Source organism: Leptonychotes weddellii, chromosome X (genome assembly GCF_054177405.1).
Source record: "Leptonychotes weddellii isolate Sample4059 chromosome X, ASM5417740v2, whole genome shotgun sequence".
Lineage (NCBI taxonomy): Eukaryota > Metazoa > Chordata > Mammalia > Carnivora > Phocidae > Leptonychotes > Leptonychotes weddellii.
In genome coordinates this window covers 100,959,711-100,979,941 of record NC_138385.1, presented here as the reverse complement: position 1 = coordinate 100,979,941, position 20,231 = coordinate 100,959,711, and the positions used below count along the sequence as shown (strand labels likewise).

Here is a 20,231-nt window from a genome sequence, read left to right as displayed (position 1 = left end):
CCTCGGCACCTCCCACCCTCTGGGTAACTAGTGGGGCAGTCCCGAGCGCGCACGCCCATCCCTAGCCGGCGGCACAGGTCCCGTGCGCGTGCCGACCCTCGCCCCCTCCCACCCTCGGGGCCACTCGGGGGAGCCCCGGGCGCGCGCCCCTGCGCCCCAGCGCCTCTAGCCCCGCTAGCCCCGCTAGCCCCCGGCGGCCGCGCGGGTCCCGGAGCGCGCGCCTCCTTCTGCCCCTCCCACCCTCCGGGCAGCGCTCCCGAGCCCTGGAGCGCGCCGGCCCCGCCCCCTGCCCGGCCCGCCCTTCCCCGCGCACCGCGCCGCCCGCGCCCGGCTCCCTCCCCGGCCTCGGCCGGCACTTTCCTCCCGACTTGCCGCGCAGGTTCGCCAGTGGCCGGCGGCGGCGGCGGCAGGAGCGCCCGGACCCTCCCTCGCTCTCGGCCGGCCGGGGCTCCTCCGAGTGCATGGGCGCGGGCCGGACGGGCCCTGGGGGCTGAGCGGCCGCGCCGCCTCCGCTCTCCGCGCTATGGAGGGTGCCGAGCCCCGCGCGCGGCCCGAGCGCCTGGCCGAGGCCGAGGCGCGGGCGCCCGACGGCGGGCGCTTGGTGGAGGTGCAGCTGAGCGGCGGCGCCCCGTGGGGCTTCACCCTAAAGGGCGGCCGCGAGCACGGCGAGCCGCTGGTCATCACCAAGGTGAGGCGGCCGCGGGACCCTCACGGTGACAGCCCAAAGGTGGCCGCGGGGCGGGGGTTCTCGTCGGGGGTGGGGGCGCCGGAGGGGCAGCCCAATCGTGTCCCCAACTCGGGGGCGCTAGTCTGCCTGGGTCACCTGCGGGGACGGGGGCACCGGAACACGCAAAGGTGCGCGGTCCCGGCCCCTCTGCGGCGGCTCCCAGCCCTGCTGGCTCCCAGCCCTGCTGACTCCCAGAGCCGCGCAGGGTTTAAATGGCTCCTGTTCCGGGTCCCCTCCCTTCCTCCCTTCGAGAAGGGGCCTGGCTGGGTCCCCTGTCACTCCAGGCTTCGCCAGCGGCGGCCTGCACCTGTGGGGCTGGCTGCCCAGGGGTTGGGGAGGAACAGCCCCACGTGCCAGGGGGTGGACAGAACTGCCCCACCTGTATTTGTCACTGTAAGGCCTTTGGTTCTGCACCCCTTGAACCTGTACCCCGTATCACTAGGAAACTCAGACGTGCAGCTGTCGCCCGCCCAGCTTCTCGATTCCCATCAGCCCATCAATATTTACTGACTTTCGGCTTCCAGCTCTAGATCCATGGCGCTCTGGGACCTGCAGACACGTACCGAAACTTTCAGTGTCCTTTTTCAAAGTGGGATTTGAGCTCCAATAAGTTTCTAATGTGTCTCATCAGGAATGTGTTTTGCGTTAAGTGTGTATGGTAAGGGAAGGTGGGTGCTTTCACACTTTGAATTCTCTTGTCTCTAAACAGCAATCGATCTTGAAATTGATCAGCTGAACTTGGATAGACCTGTGAAAACACAAAACAACAAACCTATCATCCTGTTTTCTTCTGGTTAAAAGTGTCCGTTTCTGTGGGGAGGGTTGGGTTAGGCTTTTCCTAGGGACAAAGTTCCCTTTAAAATGTAAAAATTCTTGGCGACTACAAGAGTTTGAAGGTGACTTGCTGGGTTTTTTCCTACTTTCCTGCTTCACCACAGCAGGAAGGTATAAGGTCACTCCTAAGCCAACCCACCCGTGATGAATTTGGGAAGTGGTGTGGCTTTGTTGTTCAAGATAGCAAATGAGACACCAAACTTCTCTGTTCTGTATTTTCTCTCATTTTTGTATTCACAAAACCAGAAACTCTGAGAGGAGGCTTGTTTAGATAGGCACTGAATTTATGTTCAACTGGGGAAAGAGGCTGTCGTTGCTATAAATTTAATGTGTAACCCATTAACGAACTGGGTTCTTTGAAAAGATGGTGAGCAAAGTGTATACAGCTTGCCCAGCCAAGGGTATTTTCCTGCATATATGCGTACAAAAGCGTGTTAACCCTATGCCTTTTTAATAAAGGTTTTACAGGGCATTTCTGATGGTAAAAGTTTAAAAGATAGCAGGTAAATTACTAACACCCTTAGCATTTCATGTATTTCTTTTAAAAAAGAGGTGTACACACAAGTCAACGTATCTTTCTCAGACTTGTTATTATAATTGAAGGAGTAAGTTGCAAAACATTGGTTAAGGTGAAATGTTGCCTTTTGGCTTTACACAGTATAAGAGAGTTGGAGGTCATTTTAAACTCAAATTCAGGTGTTTAACCAGAAGCTGGAGAAGGGGATCCCCGAGCACCTCCTCCTTTCTGTGGGTACTCCAGGTTCTAAAAATCCTGGTGTATTCTTAGTGGCCTTCTGTTCTCTCTGCCCAAGAGGCCCCGGTCTAGACTGTGGGAGGTGGGCAGTAAAACCCAGGAAATACACACCAGGGCCTTTTTGGGGCATGTGAGGCCCTTTGCTCCTGATTTGGCCTGCTGGTTAGCTTGCACAGTACTTGCTAAGGTGTTTTTGGTCTGTTTTGTTTTGTTTTTCTTTTGAAAGTTTTTGTGGGTAGGTAAGTACCAGTCTTCGTACTCCGCCTTTCCAGATGCTGTTTCAGGATTTTGCAGGAATAAAAATGTTTGGGGTTCTTCTCTGAGAGGCCCATACATCCCTCCCTTAAAATGCTGCTTAGTTTTTATAGATACTGCAATGTGACTGGAAATTGGTGGTTTCTTTACTTAGGATAGAAAGAATTCAGGAGAGGGGCGCCTGGGTGGCTCAGTCTGTTAAGCGTCTGCCTTCTGCTCAGGTCATGATCCCAGGGTCTTGGCATCGGGCTCCGTGCTCCGCGGGGAACCTGCCTCTCCCTCTCCTTCTCCCCACCCCCACTCATGCTCTTTCTCTCTCTCTCAAATAAATAAATAAAATCTTTAAAAAAAGAAAGGATTCAGGAGAGTTTGGGACTTCCGTACTGAGTTTCCAGGTACACTTGTAAACACACACAGAGGTGCACGCTTGCGCACGTATTGTGTATTTTTAACTACGTGCTCCGTGGTATTGGCGCTATTTCACATGCGTGTCTTTTCTCTTGGATTAAGTCATCAATTATGCTTGCTTACACTCCAACAGCTGGTAATTAACTGTCACATTATTAGGAAAGGATGGAGGAAAGTGTGTCCATTTAGAATCACTTAAAGAGTGGCAATACACTGTTGTGGTGGAGCTGGGAAAAATTGTTGCACCTGCAGAATTTGGATTAATCCAAGTTTTGACTCTGCCTCAGTAGCTACTGAAAAATATTTGGGGCTCATTATAACAATTGTTGTTATTTGGGGCCCAAATTATAATTGTTCTAATAGGGCTTTTTTTTTTCTTTTAAAAAAACTTGTAATTAAATATTTTACATATAAGACTCCTGGGGTATTATACAATTCATTTTCTATTTAACAGAATCTGATGTGGGGGTAGCTTGGACAAGTGTAAGGTGACACACTCTTTTTATGATAATAGGGGTCTGATTTGGAAGCCTCATAGGAGTGCACATTTTAGAACTGTAAGGAATGCGAAGAACAAGGCTGGTTGAATCTGTGATCTTCAGATCAGGAAATTTTATCAGCCCGTTTTATAAATGCAACAGCTAAGGCAAAGGGAAGTTAAATGGCGTGCCCTGAGGTCACAAACCTGGCAGGTCATGAGAAGGCCCCCAAGGACCAGCTCTTGGTCCCAAATGTCCCCACTAACCCCTCTACTCAGTTCGCCTGGAAACACGTGCAGTGTTCTATTAAATAACTTTGTCACATCCATCAGATGAGGATTTTTCAACTTGGGCACTACTGATATGCTGGTCTGCATCACTCTCTGGTGGGGGCTGTCGTGGGCTCTGTAGGATGTTCAGAAGCATTCCTGGGCCCCCCTCACTCACTTGATGCCCGGGGTACCCCCACTCCAGCTGTGACAGCCAACAAAAGTCTCCAGACTGTCAGATGTTACCTGTGGGCCAGATTGCCCTTGTTTGATGAACAGTGTCAGCACCTTAGTTTTTAAAAGGATTTTAGCTTTTAAAGCTCAAGTTAATTTTTCTTTGTGAGGACACTGGCCTTTTGGAAGGCTTTTCCTGAAGGGCTGTTTTCTTCCCAAGTGCTGACCCTGATAATAGGCTTTATTTACATAGTAAAACTCAAACAAATACTTGCTTCATCTGCATTTTTGTAGCCGGAGAAAGGAAATGAAGCTGGAACTCCTGAGTGCTGTTTTATGAGCCTTCAGTGGGGCTGCTGGGTAAGGACAGTCTTTTCTTTGGGTCTAGTTTTGAAGTCAAAAGGGATACTTAACTTCCTAGGAGTGGCATTCTTGGAATTTGAAGTGCATGTGTGAAGTCCCAGCAGACCTCTGCTGAAAGGTGGCACCCAGATTTGTATCAGCACCTTTACATTGGCTTCTAGCTTGACCTTTTACTAGGGCTGCAAAACACACAATGCTGCTGTTTTTCCATGCTCCTGTCCGACAGGGAGTAGAAGTGATGTCTGTGTCCTAAGAAACCCCAAAGATTTTGACTTGTTGGTATTTCCAAGGCCACATTTCGATGTGGGTTATCCGGGGCCCCCTGTAAACAGATACAACGGATGTATGCGGTCCCCTGTTTTTGCATGTTCCTTTCTCCATCGATTCAGCAAACGTAAAACATCAGTGGGGGTTAGGGGAGGGGCCTGATCTCTAAAACGTTACTGGAGGGCCTAGAATTTCAAATGGGCGGTTGGGGATTCGTTAGGGAGCATTCTGTGCACCAGCTGGGTGTCCGTAGGCCCCCTGCAGTCTCAGGAATGTTTCTTAAGGGGGGAAGGAATGAAGCTCCAGCCCCTCCTTTTTGCCCTTTCTTAGAGTCCCTCCCTGAAGAATGCCAGAGCCCTAGCCAGAAGCACCAAGCAAGACGTTGCTTTGGGCCTGGTGTGGTCCCACGGGTGGCTCCTTTGGGAAGCCACCGACTTTTGGGTTGCCTTTGAGGAACACTGACATCCTAGAGCAGGGCAGGAGAGCTGCGCCTTGGGATGCCCCCAGGCTGACTCACCCTCTCAGGGGCCTTCATACCCTTAAAACATTTCTCTGGATATGAGTCAAAGTCCTTAAATGTCCTTTCTAGTTTGGATACTGAAGGTGGGGTGGACGGGAATCAGGGCACGTATTTTGAATGGAGGTCACACAGCCAGGTGGCAAATGTCCTAAGTAAGCCATTAGCCAGAGCTCCTGACAGCACAAGGCTCAGGGCAAAGACTAGCCGTCGGTGGTGGGTGGGGCTGGGGGGCACTGAGCACCTGAGGCGCCTGCCTTAGTGGCTTGAAAGGGGGCTCCATTTTACGGAACCTGGCTGAGGCACTCACTGGGGACCAGGGAGGTTGGACCTAGTGGCAGCCTTGGTCAGGACACATTGTTGTCCTCATGTCTTTGTATTTGTCCCCAACAGACCAAGTTCTTTGTCAGGTATCAGTAAAAGTTTAAAAAAAAAAGAGGGATGTGATGAACTCAGCAGGGGATTAGGAGCTGACAGATGTAAGCTTCTCTGTGGATCTTGCTCGATCTCTGTGAAAGCACATCAGTGTGTGCTCTCCCAGATCCTGGCATCTGACAGGAGTCAGCGGCCAAAGGCTGGGGCCGCCCACGCCGGGCCGTGGGTGCTCTTCTGCTGCAGCAGCCCCTTGGCTGGGAGAGCCCAGGCACTTTCTGAGGCCAGCTGCCGACCCCTGAGTTGTCCGGATGAGGCTAATTCCGAAGACTCGTTTGTATATTAAGAGTCATTAGTATGGTTAAACAAACAAACAAAAAGAGGTGAGCGTTGTTTTGTGTGCTGAAAGCCCCTTTCTGTTGGTAGAGCTGCTTACCTGCTGTCCCGCGTGTCTTTGTTAGCCTGTCGCAGTCTCTGCCTCCCGCACTCGGCCCACTTCTTCTCTCGTCCTTGGTCCTCTCGTCTCCACAGGTGCGTTGGGTGCAGGAGTGGGAGGTCAGGGGGTGTAACATCATATCCCAGAGTCTGGTGGCTGCGAGGTTCAACGGGTGGAGGATTCTTCCCTAGACATTAAGTGAGCTGAGCTTGTCTCCCATCTATAAACCCACAGGCTTCTGTGGGGTAGAAAGCTGTAAACGTAAGCTGTGCATCACACTTCTACACCATGTTGGACTTGGACTTCCTGATGCAGTTCTAAGTATTTCTTAACATGTCCTGACATTCGTCTTTTGAAAAAAGAAAGCTAGTTTGCCCGAGAGCTAAATGTAGAATAGCATGATGATGAAACGCTCTTAAAAATAGTCATTTTCACCTTGTCCCAATGAGCTGGGATTTCTTCTTTTTTTTTTTTTTTGAGCTGGGATTTCTTACCTTTCTATTTCACGGGCACAGAAGCTGAGCTCCCTGCTTGGAAAGGGCTGGTTTGTCTACTTGGAAAGCAGCTTGGAGTTGCCCTCTTGCCAAAGCTATTTTGTGTCAGCATGCCAGTAAACCTGGATTTGTGGATTCCTTAGGGCCTCTGTGGAGCTTTTCTTCTTGTACACTGGGAGCACTGTAAACATTCGACAAGATAATTTAAGGATTGAAAGGCTGAATAGACTTTTTATTCAGGTCTTACTTCTTTTACTTGGAAACACTGTGGTCAGGAGTGGGGCAACACTTGGGGGAGAAATTCTGCTAGCCGCAGCTCTTCCAAGCTGAAAACTTTCTCTCACGTGAAGGATTTTAAAAGAACTAGAGGGTTCCATGTTACTCTCTTTGGTCTTTTTAAAACATGGGCAGCGTCTAACACTGGTATATTCTGGAAGAATTGTTCTGTTACCTTGTTGGATCTAATATTTACGTTGTCTTCTGGTAGAGGGAGCCTGTTCTGTTTACTGGTGTGAATGTTGGTGGTTCTGGGCAGGATTTTCTGAACTGTAACGGAAAAGTAACATTTTTTTAACCTGGGCTGTTTTTTTTTTAAATCTCTAGGGTGTTGTTAGGGACCATGATCCATCTCTGCCATGGGGAAGGAAGAACTGTGCTCGGGATCGGCTGGGCAGGGTTGGGATTATCTTTCTTTTGGCCAGAGGCGACTAAGATGTTCAGATCAAAGGCAAATAATATTCCAGGCCTGGTAGATTCTGTGTGCTGTAAAGGCAACATTTTTACTTATTCGTGGGAGGAAGGGGACAAAATATTAGTGTATCTTTTTGAGTTTTGTTTTCATTTATATCAAAGTGGTTCTGGCACAGTTTAAATAATCAGATAGTTCTTCGGCCGCTGTTATCATACCAACAGCTCCCCACTGCCGTTTCCCCTTCCCTGGGGACAATGAGTGAAACTTCTTAGCTGCTGGCTTTCGGCATTTGCTTACATTCTCTATTGCTGCTACTTCTACTTGTTCCTAACTGTTGACTTCCCACTATGTAGAAAACTGGGATTTAGCCTTTTTCTGCACACCTCCTTCCCACCGTCTACCCTGGCACATTTCTTCCCACCATCCACCCCACACTTCAAATCTGATTACATCACCATTTTGGTTAGAAAAGGGTTTTTCAGCTTCAGCACTGTTGACATTTTGGGTCAAATACAGTTTAGCCTTGAACAACATGGGTTTGAACTATGCGGGTCCACTTATACATGTATTTGTTTTTTCGATAAATACAATACAGTACTGTAAATATATTTTCCTTATGAGTTTCTTTATTTTTTCTAATTTTAATTTAATTTTTCTACCCCCAGCACGAGATTAAGTCGCATACTCTACTGACTGAGCCAGTCAGGCTCCCCTCTTTTAGGATTTTTTTTTTTTTCAAAGATTTTATTTATTTATCTGACGGAGACACAGCGAGAGAGGGAACACAGGTAGGGGGAGTGGGAGAGGGAGAAGCAGGCTTCCCGCGGAGCAGGGAGCCCAATGCGGGGCTCAATCCCGGGACCCCGAGATCATGCTGTGAGTCGAAGGCAGACGCTTAACCGACTGAGCCACCCAGGTGCCCCTCTTTATGATTTTCTTAATCACATTTTCTTTTTTCTAGCTTTGTTCATTGTAAGAATATAGTACATAATACATACAACATAGAAAATACGTGAAACTAAGATTATGTTAATACTCAGGCCTTCGGCCAACAGTAGGCTATTAGTAGCTAAGTTTCGGGGGAGTCAAAAGTTGTACACTTATTTTTTGACTGCGTGGGGCATCAGTGCCCCTAACCCCTGTGTTTAAGGGTCAAGTGCAACTCTTTGTTTTGGGCGGGGGCTGCCCTGTGCATTGTAAGATGAGCAGCTTCCCTGGTCTCTACCCACTAGAGGCCAGTAGCTCCCTTCACCCCAGTTGTGACAACCAAACCTGTCTCCGGACATTGCCAGATGTCTCTTGTGGGGAGGCAAAATCACCCCCTTTGAGAAGCACGGAGTTAACAGTATTCGCTGTTTGCGTTATTTTGATGGCCAGTGCTATCAATGCTGAGCCTGGTGGTACAAACTATGAGTTATTTCTCCGGTGCAAGTTTTCATAATCACTAAGGTTAATGGTAGTTTTTGTTTCTTTGCTTGATTTCTTACACACTTCTCGTTGATTCGGCCTCCAAATCTTCCCCAATTGTGAAAAATCTTTTAATATATTCCAACACACAGGGAATAGTCCTTAAAGACCTTCTGTATCTGAAAATGTCATTTTATCTCGACAGTGAATGGATTGTTTGGTATAGAGGTCTCCAGTGGAGATCGTTCTTCCTCAGCACTTTGCAGATGGTGTTCATTCTCCATTGGTGCTCAGGATTGCTGCAGGAAAGCACACCTTTGTGTTTCTTGCTCTTTGGACTGGTGCTAATTTTTTCTGACTTATTTTTCATTTCTTTGTATTTTTGTTCTTTTTTTTAAGATTTTATTAGAGCACGAGCAGGGGGAAGGGCAGAGGGGAAAGGGAGAAGCAGACTCCACGCTGAGCACGTGGGGCTCGACCTTGGGTTCTTCAGGGGCTGGACGTGGGGCTCGATCCCAGGACCCCGAGATCGTGATCGGAACTGAAGTCAGATGCTTAACTGGCTGAGCCACCCCATATTTTTGTTCTTTTGAGGAGATTTCTACAACCTTATCTTTCAGTCCTTACATTGAGTTTTAAATTTATGCTGTTTTTTTATGCCAAACTTTTTGTTGTTCCTTTTTTATCTCCTACTGATCTTGTTTCATGGTTCTTCTTTCATATTTTTGAGGATAATTAAGCTGTTTTTGTTTTTTGTTTTTTTAAGTCTTCTTTTTGCATAGATTGAGTTTCCCAGCTCAGCTGCTTTTTTATTTTGGCTTCTCTCTTCCCTGTTAAAGGCTCTCTTTGAATGTCCAGTGATCCTTGTCATCTGCAGGTATTTAAGAGTAGGTGACCGAAGTGTTCTCTGGAAGCTGTGTGCATGTGGCTGAGTGATCTGGTGAGGTTGCTTCCCTAGGGAGTCCTTGAAGGCCATAGCTTTGTTGGTTCTTTCTGGGCCGATCCTGTCCTTGTCAAACAGTAGCTCTTAGCTCTACTGAAAATAAGTTTCCAGTATAGAGCAGATTTGAAAGATGATGTGAGATGTACCAGTTTAGGGGATCCCTGCTTTGATCAGCAAGGTGAGTGTGGTCACCTCTGCCCCCTGTGTGGCCACAGTGGTTCCAGTTTGTTGGGAAGGTTTGCACTAGTGTTAAGTGGCAATGCTTGCATTTCAGGCTGGATCTTTACTCTGTCCTTAACCTTTTCAATCTCCAGTCCTCAGACTGTCAAACTAGAGTCATTCCCATTCTATTATAGTATCCTGGGAATTCAGTGAGGTGAAATATAAAATTAACTGTAGGAAATTTAAATTTCTTATCTCCTCCCCTTCCACCCTTTGCACTATTCAATTCTGTTTCATTAAGAATTGGAAAACTGGGGCACCTGGGTGGCTCAGTCAGTTAAGCGTCTGCCCTCGGCTCAGGTCGTGATCCCGGGGTCCTGGGATGGAGCCCCGCATCAGGCTCCTTGCTCAGCGGGAAGCCTGCTTCTCCCTCTCCCTCTGCCTACCGCTCCTCGTGCTTGTGCTTTCTCTCTCCCTCTCTCTCAATCTCTGACAAATAAATAAAATCTTAAAAAAAAAAAAAAGGAAAGAAAGAATTGAAAAACTGGGGTGCCTGGCTTGCTCAGTCAGTAGAGCATGCAACTCCTGATTTCAGGGTTGTGAGTTCAAGCCCCATGTTGGGTGTAGAAATTACTTGAAAGTAAAATCTTAAAAAAAAATTTGGAAAACTATAAAAAATAATGTTAATGCATTGAACCACCAATTCACTATGGAAAGACTTTAAGCTAGATTTTGTGCGGCAGCATTTTAATTGTCGCCTACAGATTTTGTTACTGATTTTGATAGTTCAGTATGGTATTTGAAGGAAAGCATTTAATTAAAATACATGTCTGTTGCCCAGCAACAAAACATTGGTTGTGCTGTTTACCCCCCACTGGAAGCAATTATTTCTTCTTTTCCATAATTTTTTTTAAGATTTAATTTTTGAGTAACCTCTGTACCTAGTGTGGGGCTCAAACTCATGACCCTGAGATCAAGAGTCTCACAGTCCACTGACTGAGCCAGCCAGGCACCCCATCTATCAGTTTTTTTTAAATAGTAGTGTTTCTCATTTTTATAATACTAATGAAGGGTAGCTCTTGCAGATCAATGTGATATTCAGAAGAATAGGATTTTAGAAAGGTGACCTTGGGGGGCACCTGGGTGGCTCAGTCTTTAAGCATCTGCCTTCATCTCAGGTCATGATCCCAGGGTCCTGGGATCGAGCCCCACATCGGGCTCCCTGCTCCGCGGGAAGCCTGCTTCCCGCTCTCCTACTCCCCCTGCTTGTGTTCCGTCTCTCACTGTGTGTCTCTCTGTCAAATAAATAAATAAAATCTTTAAAAAAAAATTATAAAAAAAAAAAAGGTGACCTTGGGAAGTGAAAGTAGTAGGAAAGATAAAGGCTAAATCTCCCTATGGCAAGAGGCTCTGTTGTGTGACTGCCTCTCTCTGTGGCAGTAGAAAGTCTTTCAGGGCATGGAGCTGCACCCACAGGCTTGGCCGAGGCGCCATCTGCTCACTGGAGCAGTCCGGGTCTCTTCCTTCTGGACATACCGCTGGACTGCATTTCCCAGCTTCGCACAGCTAGATGCGACCTTGTGACAGTTCTACCCAGTCCGATACAAGGGAGGTGAAGTCTGCCATTTCAGCCTGTCCTGCTTCCCCCTCTTCTGGTTGTCTGGAATGAAGATGGGCCTGGGGCAGAACCCCATCAGCATAGGTCCCCGAATACCGGAGGAGGTAGCTGCCCGCAACGGGATTACCCTCCAGTAATATCATGACACGAGTGAGAAACAAACCTCTGCTTTGTCTGTGCCATTACACATTTCTTGGATTACTTGCTATAAGAGACCATTCTAACAAATGAAATCCAGAGAGAAATCCAAGTTTTCCTTTTAACAAATATATCTGGTGTTAAGAGATCGAATATATAACAATTTACATGCATACAGGAGGGAATGATTATTTACCTTGCAGAAGGAATCACTGTGGGTGTCCAATTAGCACGTAGCTTATTCCCCACACTCTTATTATATAAAATGAGACCTGTGCGCCATCGTTTTGGCTTCCTTCCACCTTAGCTTTCCTCTCAGACGATAATTTAATTTTCATCCTGCCTTGGTTTGCCTTCTCCTCCCTGCAGATGATTGCCTGGAAGCTACGGAGAGGTAGGGCAGAGGCAGGGAGGATCGCCAGTCTAGGTAATTAGCACTCAGGTAGGGCTGGCCAGAGGACAGGATGGGTGGCCCGCCTGCTGGGATGATGTCACGGCTCGGACCTTCCTCCTAGTTGAATTGTCCTTTCCTTACCCGCCATGCTTCAAGTGCAGAAGATGTTGCCTGGGAGGGTTACACATTAAATCTTCATTAGCAGAGCCTTTATCAGATTAATTAATTATCTTGTAGGGCAGACTGTTTTTCCCCTCTGGGGAACAGGACGTAGACTCATGGGTTAGAGCAAGGAAGAAAGGGAGGTAAAGATGAGTTCAGACTCATGGTGGTCTCAGGAGGAAAGTGGCGTTGCTGTGGGGGTCTGAGGCACAGAAGGGTCTCTTCTGCTTGGGGGGCAGGAAAGCCTGGGAGCATGGTGAGCAAGGTGGGACGGGGACCGGAGCCTCGGGAGGTAGCCCTCCCTGACTTTCTGGGGAGGTGAAGGTGCTTCCCTGCCTGTGGCTTGCAGATGCTGAAGCTGCATCTGTTTAGGGTAATTGTGCTGTATGTTTGTAAATGTGTAAGCACAGAGATACTTATCTGTGCTCATTGTACATATGCTTATACGTTTTTAAGCATAGTGATGGTTTTTCTTCAGAAAAGCATTAAAAACATTTTGAAAATCTGCAGAAACATTAAAACCATCTTGAAAAAATTGAAAATAAAGGAAATGATTGATCAGTAGCCCAAAACATATAGTAATCTTATTTCTGGTGGTACGGCTATATTGATTCATTTTCCCTGTCTCTGGAATTCTTTGCTTTAAACCATATAGGTCTAATTATTCCATGCTTGAAGGTAATTCTCCTAAGAATTACATTGTTGTCAATTTTAGGAATCAGATGAAGCTTAAAGGAAGCTTAGTTTTGTGTATACCACTTGGGATTTTTAAAATGACATATGTTTTGTTATTGTGGAATATGTTGAGTTTTATTAGTTTTTTGTAGACAGGCATATTTTTTCAAAAGCCCCAACTTCTGGGAAACTGACTATATTGGTCAAATATGTCACTCTTTAAAACAACTGTGTGTTTTTTTGGTACGTGTAAGCTTTTCTTTTAATTTTCCTTCATGTTTAGATGTCCTGAACCTTTTTTTTTTTTTAAAGTAGGCTCCACGCTGGCTCAGCATAGAGCCCAAAGCAGGGCTTGAACTCACGACCCTGAGATCGTGACCTGAGCTGAGATCAAGAGTCAGACGCTTAACCGACTGAGCCACCCAGGCGCCCCTAGATGTCCTGAACCTTGAATGAAAGTTTGGGAAGGAAACATCTGGACTTGGAAAGATAGGCTGCTGCTCCAATCATATTTACTTTGTGTCAGTATAACCACAAGATGTCACAGCTGATGCCCTCTAGGGCTTATGAGGTTGTTGGGGGAGGGGTGCTATTTCCATCCTCCTTCCCCATCTTCAGCGATGGTGTTTAGGAGAAAGGAGTCACAGCCTGATACCACATGGATACATGCTCCATTCTCTGCTCGTGTCTGAGGATGCTCCGTCTTGTGCCCGGGGAACTTGGTCAGCTTTTCCAGAGTTCAGTCCTCAGCATTGCCATGGCTGCAGGTGCCGTCTGCCTAAGGTGTCTTATTCACGAGAAAGCGCTTTGTCTGCCTTTCTTTCTGACCACTGTGCAAACAGCCTTGACTGGCTCTTACCCCTTGCCGTCTGCCGCAGTGTGGTTTCTCTGGAAGGTCCTTCCCTCTGTCTCCTCTCTCATCTGGGTGCTCGCAGGTGCTTCCCTGACAGCCGGTGCGTGCAGATGCCTCTCCCAGGTGCAGTGCAGTGCGCGCTTTTGCAGCAGCCCCACGGACTGTACCTCCCTTTTCCTCCTCTGGGGACCCCTCCCCCCCCCGCATTTCCGGTCGGGTCGACGCTTCGTCCCCACATTGAGGAGTCGCCCTTCATGCTTGCCCTCCTTCCACAGCCAGCTGATCACCATGTCCTTTGGAGCCTGAATGTCTTGTATTTGTTGCTCCCTTTTCATCCCCGGTGTCACTGCTTCCGATATTGGGTCAGATTCTGGATCTTGCATGCATCAGACTCTTCTGGAACTCCAGCAGTGGATGTGCCAACATGCTAAGTTGTGTCTCAAGTTCTTGCTGGAAGGGCCCCGGTAGCTCCTCGTATTACACCTTAGCTAGGTGTACAAGGTTCTTTACCTCTTGGCACCTGCCCGTTTCCCAGCCTCATCTTCTGCTGGCCTCCCTCCTGCCTTCACCTTTAGCCTGCACTGCCCCAGGTGCTAGCCACTTGTCATATGTAGCTCTTGAGCACTTGAAATGTGGCTAGGCCAAACTGACACGTACTGTGAGTTAAAATACACACTGGATTTTAGATTTAGTCTGGTCAGAAAAAAAAAAAAAAGAAAACATAAAATAGCTCATTAATAATTCCTTTATATTGTATACCTGTTGAAATGATCATAGTTTAGCTCCATTTGGTTAAATAAGTTAAATGTATTATTATTTTCTTAAATTTATATAATTGAGAGAAAGAGAGAGAGCATGAGGAGGCAGAGGGAGAGGGAGAAGCAGACTCGCCACTGAGCGGGGAGCCTGACGTGGGGTTCAATCCCAGGACCCCGAGATCATGACCTAAACCGAAGGCAGATGCTTCACCGACTGAGCCACCCAGGCGCCCCAAGTTAAATATATTATTAAAATAAACTTTACGTATTTCTTTGCTTTCTAAAATGCAGCTCCTTCAAAAGTAAAAGTTATATCTGTGGCTGTCATATTTCTCTTGGACAGCTCTGCTTTGGACTCTTGTTAGGCAAAGCATGGTCCTTGGAGCAGCAATAGCAGCATCCCCTGGGAGCTTGTGAGAACTGCAGACTCTCAAGCCCTACCCCAGACCTGCGGAATTAGAGTCTGCATTTTAACATGGTCTGCAGATGATTCAGAGCCATGGTCCAGATTGCCATAGAGTGCTTTGGAGAGCTGTTAGCTGGTCCCCAACGTCCTGTGTTGTTTGAGGCTTTGCCAGGGTTTTCCCTTGCTTTCCCTGAGATAATTGTGGTTGCATGGAAGGCTTTGCTCATACGGCCCCTCCCAGGCAAAGCGACCCCTGTGTAATCCTCCACACCAGGCACAGTATGTCCACGGGACCCTTCATGGCCCTGGGTAATCAAGGACCTTGCAGCATTCTTGAGCCCAATCGGCTGGGACCTCCCTGAGATTGGAGACTGGCTGCCCCTCGTTCCGAGTATCCCAGTCCATTGGCTCACACGTTCTAAAAAGGCACTAGTTAAGAATTGGTGCCTGTAATAGGGCCAGCATCATGCTGCTGCTTTGCTCCTGGTGTGGGCCTTAGGGGTGAAGGTCAGAGTACACCCAGGACCAAACAGATCACGCAGGGCACCGTTTCCATGAGCCAGAGCCACGGGGCCTGTGGGAAGGCTGCAAGTCTGGGGAGATGATAAGGAGGGGACCGTCAGTGTTTCTAAAGAACAGGACCAGGCATGTCGTAAAGGCGCTAGAGAATGATGCCGCCTTGGCCTCCTCACAGCGTGGTGTAACTCGGATCGAGGACTCTGCAGAGGAGAGAGCCGGAATACAGAACTGTGTGGGTACTGGCCTCAAGCATAAAGGACATGCCCCCACCCCACCAGGAGGTAAAAGCAGGTGAATCACAAGGGTTACATTAGAATCCTGAGCTGACGGTGACCTGTTCTCTCCTCTCTTCCAGATTGCTTATGACATGGTGGGTGCTGCTTTGTCCTGAAGGGCATGCCCACACGTTTAAAGGAAGCCCTGCCCTGAGTTTCCTTCCCCTGCCCTCCTGGGCTGCATTTCCCTATCTTAACTGCTGCTGAGTCCCTTTGCAAGCAGACCTCACTGTCACCAGGAGGTCAGGGAGGGGGTGGCCCAGCAAGTGCAGATGAGGCAGGAGACCAGTGTGGGTGACAGGAGTACCTGAGCACTTGTAACCCCTCCCGGCTGACCTGAACGAGCCCAGGCCTTACGTCTCGGGAAGGGTTGTCCCATGGACTCACGTGGTGGCCACAGACTGACTTGAGCTGAAATCAAGAGTTGGATGGACACTTAACTGACTGAGCCACCCAGGCGCCCCTAAATGTTACAATTTTTAAAAAAGCTTCAGATGAATAGTTTTGGAAACTCATGACAGGCTTTTGTCTTGATGACACGAGATGGGATGTGAACCCTGCTGTGACAAACACGGTCTTACCTGGGCCCTTAGAACACCCCAGACACAATGTGCACAGGTTCCCGGTGTCCTCTCTGTCCTGAGGATTGCAGCTAACACTTCTAAAGCCTTTCTGTGGGCTCTCACTGTTCGCTGTGTGAGCGTGAGCATGGAGAATCTCTAACAACCCTGTGAAGTAGACACTGTTATTTCCCCCTTTGCAGCTGAGGGTGGAGACGTGCCTAAAGGGAGGACTGCACCCACAGCGCCCGCAGCTGTGTGGGTAGCCCCTACCTGGGCGTGCCGCACGCGGCAGGGCCATCCTCAAGGGAGAGGGAAGCTGTAGCCCGAGTGCCAAGTGCTCGGCAGGTGCACACAGACCTTCTTGGAAGGAGAACATCGTCCCTCCTTCACGGCGCCATGCCCAGCTCCATTCTTCTGTGGCATCAGGAGAGGATGCCCTTTGCGTTACTGCTGGGATGATTCTGGTGTGTAGACACCCAGCAGGGTCACTCCATGGCCAAGGGCAGTAAGAGATCAGTTAACAAAAATGAAAACCTCCATTCTTGAACCCAGACTGTAGGGGAATCCCTCAATAAACTTAACCTCCAGGGTTGGGGCATCGATACTATCTTCATATCGCATTGTAGGGTTTAGAAAGTTTTCTCTTAAATATTTTATTTCACTTTTAACCCTTGTTTTGTCACAAGCGTCCCTGAAGGTTTGGGCAGGGCTGTGTGTGCTCACAGGTGAGAGAGCAAGGCCCAAAGCATCCTGCTGCCCACACGTTAGCTGGTCAGGAGAACCACGGCTCCAGCCTAGCTGGGCCTTTGACCACAAAACTGAATAGCTCTTTTCTGTGTGACTTTTTCTTTTTCTTTTAGATTTATTTATTTGAGAGAGTGTGAGTGAGCACACATGAAAGGGGGCAGAGGGAGCTGGAGAGAGAGAATCCCAAGCAGACTCATGACCTGAGCCAAAACGAAGAGTCAGACCCTTAACCAACTGAGCCAGCCAGGTGTCCCTCTCTGTGTGACTTTAAAAAAAAACAAACGACTTTTTTGAGATTTTTTTTTTAAAAAGACTTATTTGAGAGAGAGAGAGAGAGAGTGCATGTGCGTACAAGTGCAGGGAGGGGGTGCGGGGGTGTGGAGCAGAGGGAAAAGGAGAGAGAGAGAATCTCAAGCAGACTCCCCGCTGAACCTGACCCTGAGATCATGACCTGAGCCCAAATGAAGAGTCTGATGTGTATCTCCCCCGCCCACCCCACTTCTGCCCTCTTGCACTTGCTCTCTCTCTCTCTCAAATACAATCTTAAAAAAGAGTCAGGGGGATAAAAAGCCAGGCACATAACCCACTGAGCCACCCAGGCATCCTGAGATTAATTTTTAAAGTGTAAGAATCCTCATGATTTTATAAAATTACATGCCCCCCATTCTCTGAAACCCATATAAAATACCGTAAGTCTCAACTTGGCAATAGACCTGTTCATGAGATTTCTAGTATTTAGATCTTCCTCCGTAAACTAGAGATTCGCAAACTTTTTCTGCACAGGGCCAGAGTAAATATTTTTGGTTTTGTGGCCGAAAGTGCTACCTTCTGCAGTTAGAGCATGAAAACAGCCATAGATGATACATAAATGAAAGGGCTGGATGCCAGTAAAATTTATTTACAAAAGCAGGTGGTGCACAGGATTTGGCATGCTGGTTGAGGGATTACCGCCCCCAGCAAGCAGTGGTTTTCAAAGTGTGGCCCTCAGACCAGCCATATCAATATCACCTGGAAACCTGTTAGAAATGCAGAGTCTTGGGGCTCCTGGGTAACTCAGTCGGTTAAGCGTCCGCCTTCGGCTCAGGTCATGATCTCAGGATCCTGGGATTGAGTCCCATGTCGGGCTCTCTGCTCAGCGGGGAGTCTGCTTCTGCCTCTGGCGCTCCCCCTATTTGTGCGCTCTCTCTCTCTCAAATAAAATCTTTAAAAAAGAAAACGAATTTCTAGAATAGCACTTATCTAGATCAGTAGAGGAGATGGGGGAATGTCAGGGAACAGAGGTGGTCCCAGAAAGTGGATTTATTTCTACCACCTCGTGTATTCTGAAGCCAGGCATTTCTGGAATTCAGATTCAGGCCTTCTGAGCAGAACTGCCGAATACCCAACCACATTTGCAAATGGGTGTTTCGTGTTTGAAATAAAAGTGGGTTGAGAATGTATTGTCTGATTCCATTGATAGAAATGTCCAGCATAGGCAAATGCATAGAGACAGAGAGCGGATGGGGGTGGTTGCTAATGGGCTCGAGGTTTCTTTTGGGGAGTAATGGAAATGTTCTGGAATTACAGAGTGGTGATGTTTACACAAGTCTACCGAGTGTACTAAAAACCACTGATTTGTAAACTTTAGAAAGGTGGATTTTATGGAATGTGAGTTATAGCTCAATAAAGCTGTTACTGAATAAAAGGATATGGGTTGAGGCATTCAGACTCATTCTTGAATTGCAAAGACTTACTGCCAGGAGGCCAACTGGGAAAGTCCCATCCTCTGGGCAGTTCCTTAGGGCCCCACATTGTGCTTGTCACTGGATTCTTCTGTTGGTACTGGGTCTGGCCCATGGGCAGACAGCCTAGGGAGAGAGTCAGTGTTTGTTCTTCAGGGAGAATCACTCCTGACAGCCGGGAGGCCGCTGGGCTGGGAGAGCCTCCTCCTGCAGGGTAGAGGAAGTATGGGAGGCGAGGCAGGCAGGAACCCAGGCCTTGCTCCAAGAGCACTGGGAGCCATGGAAGGTATTAGAGCAGCAGCAGGGCAAGTGGGTTCAGGTATGTGGGGAGGAATTAAGGAGCTTTTGGCTCCTGGTGGCAATAGGGAAAAGTCTGGGGATCTGAGTGGTATCCCTAAGGCACAGGAGGGCCCACCTGGTGCTGGTGCTTGGAGGGAGGATGCTGGAGATAGCCCCTGAGCTAAGAGTGTGGGTGCAGGTGATCCTCCCCTCTCCCCATTCCATTTGGTGGCAGCTGGGGCTGAGCAGGGATGAAAGTCCCAGCTTCTACAAGTGGAGGGCCTCCAGAAAGCTCCATGAGGGAACAGGTATGTCCAGGGTAGACCTGGCCCTTCTCTTTGTCCAGGTGTGATTGGGGCCATGAGCTGGCGCTGTCTCAACACACTGGGTCAGGGCTACATGGAACAGGTGTGCTCAGGGCCCCTCCCCACGGGCCTCTGCCCCTTCCCAGCACCTCCTGACAAGCATTTAGCTTGCTTTGCTCCTAAGTGCGTTCTCCCTTCTCTGCCCTAACTGCTTCTAGAGGAAAGGAGCAGCTAGCTGGAAAAAAACTCCCTTTTAAGAATAAGAATTATTAAAGAAGTAGTTGTCTAGCTAAATCATTTGAGTTACTTTAACTTCAATTTTCTCCTTTTTATGAAACATGAGTCAAAATAAGGATTTCACAAACATATGGGAAAGATGTTGGTTGGCTTCTCTGGGAGGCAAGATAAGAGTCTTTTCTTTTTTTACTTTATCTTTTTATTAAAGATTTAATTTAGAGAGGGAAAGCATGAGCAGGATGAGGGGCAGAGGGAGAAGGAAAGAATCTCAAGCAGACTCCATGCTGAGTGCTGAGCCGGACCTGGGGCTTGATCTTACAACCCCAAGATCATGACCTGAGCAGAAATCAAGAGTCGGAAGCTCAACCCACTGAGCCACTTGGGCACCCCTCCTTTTTCTTTCTTTCTTTTTTTTTTTTTAATGCACATCTAGCAATTCCTATTGGGATTGAATGTCATAGTATGATTTTGGTAGCTCTTTAAGAAGTGACAAGATAGCTGAAGGATCAGTTGTCCCTGTCACTAACAAGGTATGGATGGAGAATGTCTCTACATGGAAGTATGTTCACTGTTTGAAGGGATTATACATTGTGTGTAGAAATGCTCTTTGTGTTTAACAGAGAAGAAGGGTTTTTTTGTGTGTGTGTTTTTTTTAAGATTTTATTTATTTGAGGAGCACCTGGGTGGCTCAGTCGGTTAAGTGTCTGCCTTTGGCTCAGGTCATGATTCCAGAGTCCTGGGATCAAGTCCCGTGTTGGGTTCCATGCTCAGTGGGGAGTCTGCTTCTCCCTCTAACATTCCCCCCCCTTGTGCTCTCTCTCTCTCAAATAATTAAAGATTTCATTTATTTGAGAGAGAGCGCATGAGCAGGGGTGGGGGGAGAGGGAGAAGGAGACAAAGGCTTGAGCTCAGGACCCCAAGATCATGACCTGAGCCAAAGGCAGACACTTAACCCACTGAGCCACCCAGGAGCCCGAGAAGAAGGTATTTTATTTTATTTTTTTTTATTTTTTTATTTTTTTTTTTTTT

General features: G+C 48.0%; 1 long non-coding RNA gene across 1 annotated transcript; it reads left to right on the top strand.

The window, feature by feature from the left end:
- The first annotated feature begins 335 nt into the window (after window positions 1-335).
- Window positions 336-18,347, top strand: LOC145717905 (uncharacterized). Its single transcript, XR_014141414.1, has 3 exons — window positions 336-688; window positions 4,195-4,260; window positions 12,852-18,347. It is a non-coding gene; the product is annotated as an uncharacterized LOC145717905 (long non-coding RNA).
- The last annotated feature ends 1,884 nt before the right edge of the window (window positions 18,348-20,231 follow it).